Consider the following 7,686-nt stretch of genomic DNA (forward strand, 5'->3'; position numbering starts at 1 on the left):
GGGTGAATAATGATGTTTGGTGATATTTGATACATGGGTGCCCTTACAAAAATATTTCACCGCTTTTACACCTCATATAGATCGTTTTTAGCCCGTTTTTAGCCCGTTTTATCATTTTTGTGCCCGTTTCTTGCACTCTCAAGCACGCGCAGTCTACTGCGAAAGAACATGATGAGTATACGCGAGTATGCGTATGAGTATTTTTGAGTAGATTGTCCGTTTTTAATACTCGTTTTTCAATCGATGAGTGACAACACGTTAATACGTTCCTTTTTTACTCACAAGGATGAGGACGAAGTAGGTTGTCCGTTTTCAATACTCATTTTTCAGTTGATGAGTGACAATACGTTAGTACGTTCCTTTTTTACTCACAAGAAAATATCCGCGGATTTCGCCCGATTTTAACCCTTATGGTACATACAGGGGGATTTCGAGTCAGCTCGATTTCTATCCATCAAAATTTCTCATAAATTCTGAAAGACTCCCACTCCATATCTCTCCTTATCTCTAAATTGAAGTACATTTATTCTACAAACTTAAAAACCTTTTTAAAGTGTACCGTAAGGCTATTTAATGTTTTAGTACTTACACTATTTATCCTTCACTAATAGATAAGTGGTACGATGTAATATTTAAATATTCGCGAGAAATTTGCATTGAACGTTTCTATAAGTGCAATATCCCGTGTAGAAATTTGTTAGGGATGGCATTACATAACATAAGGCCCCGATCATTAGTTATTAGGGATGCCATAAGAAAGGTTTCCTTATTTTAACCTAATGAGGTCCCGATCATTATTTATTAGGGATTCCATAAGAAAGGTTTCCTTATTTTTATCTAATAAGGCCCTTGTAAGGATTTGATAAGGATGTTTTAACTTTATAAATATATTTACGAACACAAAATTTCGTAATAACCCGGCACTGGTTTCTGACATTCACACGACATTAAGAAATATTATATCATATGTCCAATTCAAAATTTTATTACTCTTTTTAAACTGAATTTGTTTCTTAAGATAATTTTTGAAAAATTATATATTTGCGCTGGTTATGACATATGTAGATTATATATAACACTTACATTAAATTAAGAAGTAGTCTACCACGTAAGGCAGTTGGCTCACGATCCAGAGGTTCCGAGTTCGAATCCCACCAAGGTAAGTGTGTTTTTATATGTGTTTTTAAATACGAGAAAATATTTATAATCATAGACTGCATCTTAAGAAACAAATTTAGTTAAAAAATAGTAATAAAATTTCAAAATAAATAATTTTTTTTATGTCGGGTGAATATCGGAAATCAGTGTCGGGTCGATACTGGCTCGATACTGGCACGTAGCATTGGACCGATGTCGCACACAGCACGTATTTACCACTCAAAAATACTCATAAGAATACGTTATTACTACTCGGATATACTCGTACGCAATCCGCTTTAACCACTCGTTTTTAAGCAAAAGTGCCCCTTTGCGCCCCAAAAACGGGTCGTACTCATTGAACCAAATGCACGTTTTTACTACTCAAACTGACCGTTCTCGCGGTCCAAAAACGGTCCAAAAACGGTGAAAAATTTTTATAAGGGAGATAATAACAAGAGAGAAAGAGAAATTATTATCACTATTAATTTTAACTCTACGTTTGATACTCAAGAGAAGCTGTATAGGGAACTGTGTAGAAGATGAATTTTATGAACTTTTGTACTTGTTTTCTAATTTTTTTTAGATATTCATCTTTGTATGTAACACATATAAATAGTATTTAATTATAATTATTCTATATAATATATATATAGTTGTATTTCGTTAGATTCCAATAGTTTCGATAATTCATTATTATATATATTGTTGATAAATTTGTTTTAGGCACATGTGGCTCTGAATAAATTTCGGGAACATAATGATGTGCCTATATCAATTGTTCAACAAAAAATAGATGCACGCTGGTCTGAAGTTGAGAATCAGCTGAAGCATTTTTCAAAATCTTATTATGAATTAATGGACAATAATAGTGACATATATCTACTTTTATTGCAGATAATATTTCATACGAAAAAATTCTGCCCATTTCAATAAATATTCAGTATAAGAGACATTTATATTATTCTGAAACATTTTTGACAATAAAACGTTATACGTAATTATTAATTAACTCGGACATAAAATTTCACAAATTATCGTGCTTTTAAAAGCACAGTAATGTAAAGTAAACGTATATAAGATTAAAGTAAACTTTATATCAAATTAAATTTCATAGAGATATAATTCATGATTTTCATTAACTGTAATCCTTTGCTTGAGAGAAATGCGTTTATACGTATACACACCTCTCGTGGTTTCCGGAAACAGCCCGTCACGAGGCGAACCAATCTCCTTGGCTACTCTGGACCATGACTGCTTTATTATACTTCTCTCGTCTGTCGAACGATTTTTACCAGCTAGTGTACCAGTGAGTTAATAAAAAATTTACCTTGGTTTTTTATTCAACGCAAAATATATACGTGTTTCTTAAAAAAAGGAAATGTTTCAGAAATACTGTAGAATTAATAGAAAGTAGACACGTTATTGTTCTTTGTGAAATTTAAAATCAAAACATCAAACACCTAAGAATAGATAAAATGTGTCCATAATTAGAGAAACGTAATAAAACGTCACGATTCTAAGAAATGCTGTCATTTAGTAGTAATTACGTAATTATGGTGATTTAACGATTGTACAAAGGGATTATTATAAAGTTTATTTGCTCGATCTCCGAATAATAATTATGACGTATAATTCGTAATCTACGTACCCTATTAATTTTGCTTTTATTGTAATTTAATCTCTCGTTTATTCGAAGCATGCTCCTGTCGCTGACAAGAAGAGACCGGGAAGTCCTCTGTCGGTTTTCGAGGTCGAAGACCCGAAGCAATGTTTTCTCGCGCATTTCATGACGCCACTGGAGCCTCTGGACCCGCTAATGGAGTCTCCAGTGTTTCGTTTGTTGGTCCTACAACTCGACACCACCGCGGAACTAGTCGCCGAGATAGCACCCTCCACGTCGCAAAACATTTTACTTACGAATATGAAGAGGAACGGTACGTAAAATCAAGTTGTGCAGAGACGGCGAGGTAACGACGACGAGTATTTTTAAGATCGTTTAGCCGAGTTTCCGTGTGTTTCAGCGGATTTCCCGTTCATCACGTATTATCTAATAAATAAGCAGAACACGGACCCCGCAGATTTTTACAACGAAGTGCAATGCGCGGCCCTAACGTAAGTTCGATCCCCGAGGTCTCAGATATGCGGCCAGTCACACGTTAGATTTGTTCAACAAGGTAGCGACCGTCGCGAGACCGCCGTTCGAACCACTCGGTGGAAGACCGTCTATTCCGTCCACCGGCTACGTAGTGCCGATTTTTTAAGTTTTCGAGGGCGACAACGGTCTCAAATTCGAACAAAACTGGCTCTATTGGACAGGTAAGCGTCCGTGCATCTATCATTTTTTAGCCCAAGTTTTACTTTGAGATCTTACTGTTAAATAATATCTTATGATACAATTTTTTGTTTTAATTTCTCAACTTTAGTTACGGAATACCGGACCAACATTTGTATTTATTTTCAAAATACTTTCGCTAATTACACAATACATATACATATATAAATACTATAGATATACATTTCATATAAAGAAACTTTCTCTTTTGCTTTTTTTACATCACTTTGTTTCAAAAGATATAAAATTATTGAAAAATATGTATGAATGAAAGAGCTATGAAAAAATTAGATTAAATTGGCACATTGTAAAAATAAATACAACTAGCTTTTTCGCCCGCGCTTTGCGCGGGCTCAAAAGCTCTTCCTTCTTTTCCCCGAATAATAATATTTACCAAAAAAAAAATTTTTTTAAGAGACCTTTTTTAGACAACTTTGTATGAGGGCCCTTTGTCTCCGGGCTCAGAGCCCTTCCCAAAACCCTCTACGATCTAAGTTAGAGTATTATGAGATAGTATACCAAATTTGGTTGTTCTAATTTGAAAACTGTAAGAGTAGAATAATAATATCACAAATTAAATTGATCATCAAATTTTAAACGCATCAATAACTGATGCTAATATACATTCTTTCCCAGCAGACCTTTTCCCCTCGCTTCGACCCTTTCTCAAAACCCTCTATGGGCTAATTTATTAGACAGTAGACGATGGGTTTTCCCCGAATAATAATATTTACCCCGAAAAAAGAGATTTTTTTAAGACAATTTTGTATGAAAGCCCTTTTTTATTTTTTTATATTTGTTTTTATTTTCCTATATTAATTTATTCTTCATCGACATCATCCCCGAAAAATTAGACAAATTTTGATACCGGTTTCCAGAAAATCGGTCCATTAATAAATTAGTAGTTCGCGTTCAGACAGACAGACATTAGAAAAATTTTGGAACCGGTTTCCCAAAACCGATTTCCCAAAATAACATTTTTTTGAAAAATGAAACTTTTTTTTGAAAAAAGGAACCATAAAAATTACGTATATTTCCCGAAAAATTTCGGAACCGATTTCCAAAAAATTGTTAACAAAAAAAATAATACACATTATTGCTATCCCCAGAAAATTCTACCCTCTCTATTATTTTCATGAATGCGGGATATCTTTTTAAACATATATTTACCCTGTTTCATATATAATTCAATTAAGCAAACATATATATGTCGTAGGCAAATGGTTATTTTAGGAAAATAGCTTCTGACTAGGCAAATGCTATCTGCCTGGCCAAATAGCTTTCACTATTTATTCTTGCTATTTTCCTAGTCAAATGCTATTTTCCTAGGCAGATGCTATTTGACTGAACCGCTGTTAGGCAAATGGTATTCCGCGAAGCATGCATTGGTGCACTTCAGTGACGCGCTTTAAATAGTTAAATACTTTTAAAGCGCGTCACTAACCTACATAGGTTAGTGACGCGCTTTAAACAGTTAAATACTGTTAAAGCGCGTCACTAATCTATACGCCGAAGGCGTGTCCTAAAATCAGTGAGAAGTTGTCGCGGGGCATGTTCATGGTCGCTACATCTCGTCGGTATGACAGGAATCATAACCTAATTCCTGTCAACTTTAACGATTAATATCTCGCTTCGCGGGGCAGAGCGACACTTTTTTCTGCCAGATTCTTTTGTTTCGTGCAAAAACGCGTCGAATAAGCCTAATTTCATCGATTTCTGTGCTGGGGTAGCTAAACTGAAGAATTACCCACCAATGCATGCTTCGCGGAATACCATTTGTCTAACAGCGGTTCAGTCAAATAGCATCTGCCTAGGAAAATAGCATTTGACTAGGAAAATAGCAAGAATAAATGATGAAAGCTATTTGGCCAGGCAAATAGCATTTGCCTAGTCAGAAGCTATTTTCCTAAAATAACCATTTGCCTACGACATATATACGAGTTGTCAAAAATAGAATGAAATAAGTCAAGTAATAAAATTGTTACTATTATCTATACTGTTGTTATTATTATCAAACGATATTATTTATTATTTGACAGTGTAAAATTGTAATGCATATATTAAAATTACATTAGGGCTAGAATATAAACCAGACCCACAAGAATGAGAGCAATTCCAAGATCTCAAGACGAGAATTAACCAGATCTTACAGGGCGGAATTAAGGAGTCTGGATTACTGATTGAAATCAAAGTAAGAAAAGAAAAGAAAAAAAAAGAAAAGAAAAGAAAGGGGGGCCTCTGCTTTTGTCTACGAGATCAATTCTAGGGCTAGAATATAAACCAGAGCCACAAGAATGAGAGCAATTCCAGATCTTAAGACGAGAATTAACCTTGCAGAGCCCCTTGTACTACCACGATCAATGTCGATCTTCCAATATGGCGTCCCAAATGAGAATATCGGAAGGGCCCTGCTCGCTGGACCGGACTCCTCGCCTCAATCCTCCCTCAAGCTCTCCTTTTCCTGGCGGTGAGCTCTCCTTGGGAAGTCGAATCTCGCTCGGTTGGTCTCCAGAATACGTGCCGCTTAGCTCAATCAGTTACGAAAGAAGGAAAACGTACTCGTCTCGTCCGAAGAAACGCAGCAAGAGCGGCCATGACTCTGAACAAGAGCGAGGAAGGAGGTGGGGGCGCGTTGAAAGTGGCGACTCACGTGTCGCGCCATCTGAATGAAACGCCCTAAACATCGCTTGGTATTTGGCGTCAATTTGTTCTTAAGTTTTGTTACCAAAATTTGCTCAATATTTGGCATCAATTTGGCGTTAGGTTTAGTCAACAAACTTTAACAGCAATTTGGTGCCAATTTGTTATCAGGTACTACTAAGCTTTGCTCGATATTTGGTATCAATTTGGCGTCAATTGTGTACGCATGTTTTGATACGTATTTGCTAGCAGTTTGTCGACAACATTTGATAAAACAAATTTTGATGCAAATTTGTACCATTTCTGAAACCAAAATTTGTAGCAAGTATTTGGCATTATTTGTTCGAACAGATTTGGCTATCTGGGTATAATACACACTGTGTTACTATTATAGAATAGCTGTTAATCCACCGCTATCAGAAATTGTGTTTTTTATATATCTCGAAACTCGGCTTTGAAACTATAAACTACTGATGATTTCATCTTTTGTACAGTCAATCTTTTTCTAATTGCACAGGTGAGTAAAAGTACATACATCGTATTTACATCAATATATATGCTGTTGAAATTTTATGAGATTACTCATTTTCTTATTCCTAAGAAAATGAGTTTACGGTCGAATGTATTGTATATATATTGTTTAAATAACTGTTTAACAGGACATGAGTGACAATAAAAGAAAACGAAAGCAAGAGCTAACACGACTACGGGTGAAGCGGCATAGAAAACATAAAGCTTATTGTAGTACATCTGAAAATGGAAATAAATCTGACAGTTCATCTGCTTCAATGGCTTCTCCTGCTGCTGCTTCAATCTCAAATGAGCAAGAATTCTTTATGGACATCGAACAATTTGATTCATATGATGAAAACACTGCAGTGAACAATAATAATGAAAATTTAAACTTAACGCAGGATTCCATGAACAATATAAATGATGAGAATATTCTCAGTGACAGTATTGGGGACAATGATCAAGCTGATTTCGAAATGGATGAACACAGTAACACAGATGAAATGGATGAACATAGTAACACAGATGAAATGGATGAACACAGTAACACAGATAAAATGGATGAACACAGTAACACAGATGAAAATATAGATTTATTAGAAGCCAGTATAGATAATGAGGATGAATTCTATGAATATAACGATGAATTTGATGAGATCACAGAGCTACGAACTTGGGCATTGTTTGGAAATCCTACTATACTCACACACGACTTGATGAATTATTGCGTATCCTGAGGACTCGTTTACTTCCAAATTTACCAAAATCTTCTAAAACTTTTTTAAAAACAGCTTTTCTTTATCCTGATAATGTCCTGAATATTATGCCTAAAAGGGTCCTCATGAATTCGGCTGACATGGTCCTTATTAGGTAAATGAAATCCGGTCCTGAACATGCAATGCGTTACACATCTTGTCAGGACCATGTCAGGTGACTTTACCAGGGCCAGATTATGTATTATGGCACACCTGATCCGGACCTGTTCAGACAGTAACTGAAATTTCTACTCGGGTGGTAAAGTCACCTGACCCGGTCCTGACAAGATGTGTAACGCATTGCAC

General features: G+C 35.5%; 1 long non-coding RNA gene across 1 annotated transcript; it reads left to right on the forward strand.

Moving 5' to 3' along the window:
- The first annotated feature begins 6,485 nt into the window (after window positions 1–6,485).
- LOC139783800 (uncharacterized) lies at window positions 6,486–6,901 on the forward strand. Its single transcript, XR_011721385.1, has 2 exons — window positions 6,486–6,629; window positions 6,772–6,901. It is a non-coding gene; the product is annotated as an uncharacterized lncRNA (long non-coding RNA).
- The last annotated feature ends 785 nt before the right edge of the window (window positions 6,902–7,686 follow it).

Source organism: Temnothorax nylanderi, unplaced genomic scaffold, assembly GCF_030848795.1.
Source record: "Temnothorax nylanderi isolate EJ_2023f unplaced genomic scaffold, tnyl_v1.0 TNYL_tig0543_pilon, whole genome shotgun sequence".
Taxonomy (NCBI): domain Eukaryota; kingdom Metazoa; phylum Arthropoda; class Insecta; order Hymenoptera; family Formicidae; genus Temnothorax; species Temnothorax nylanderi.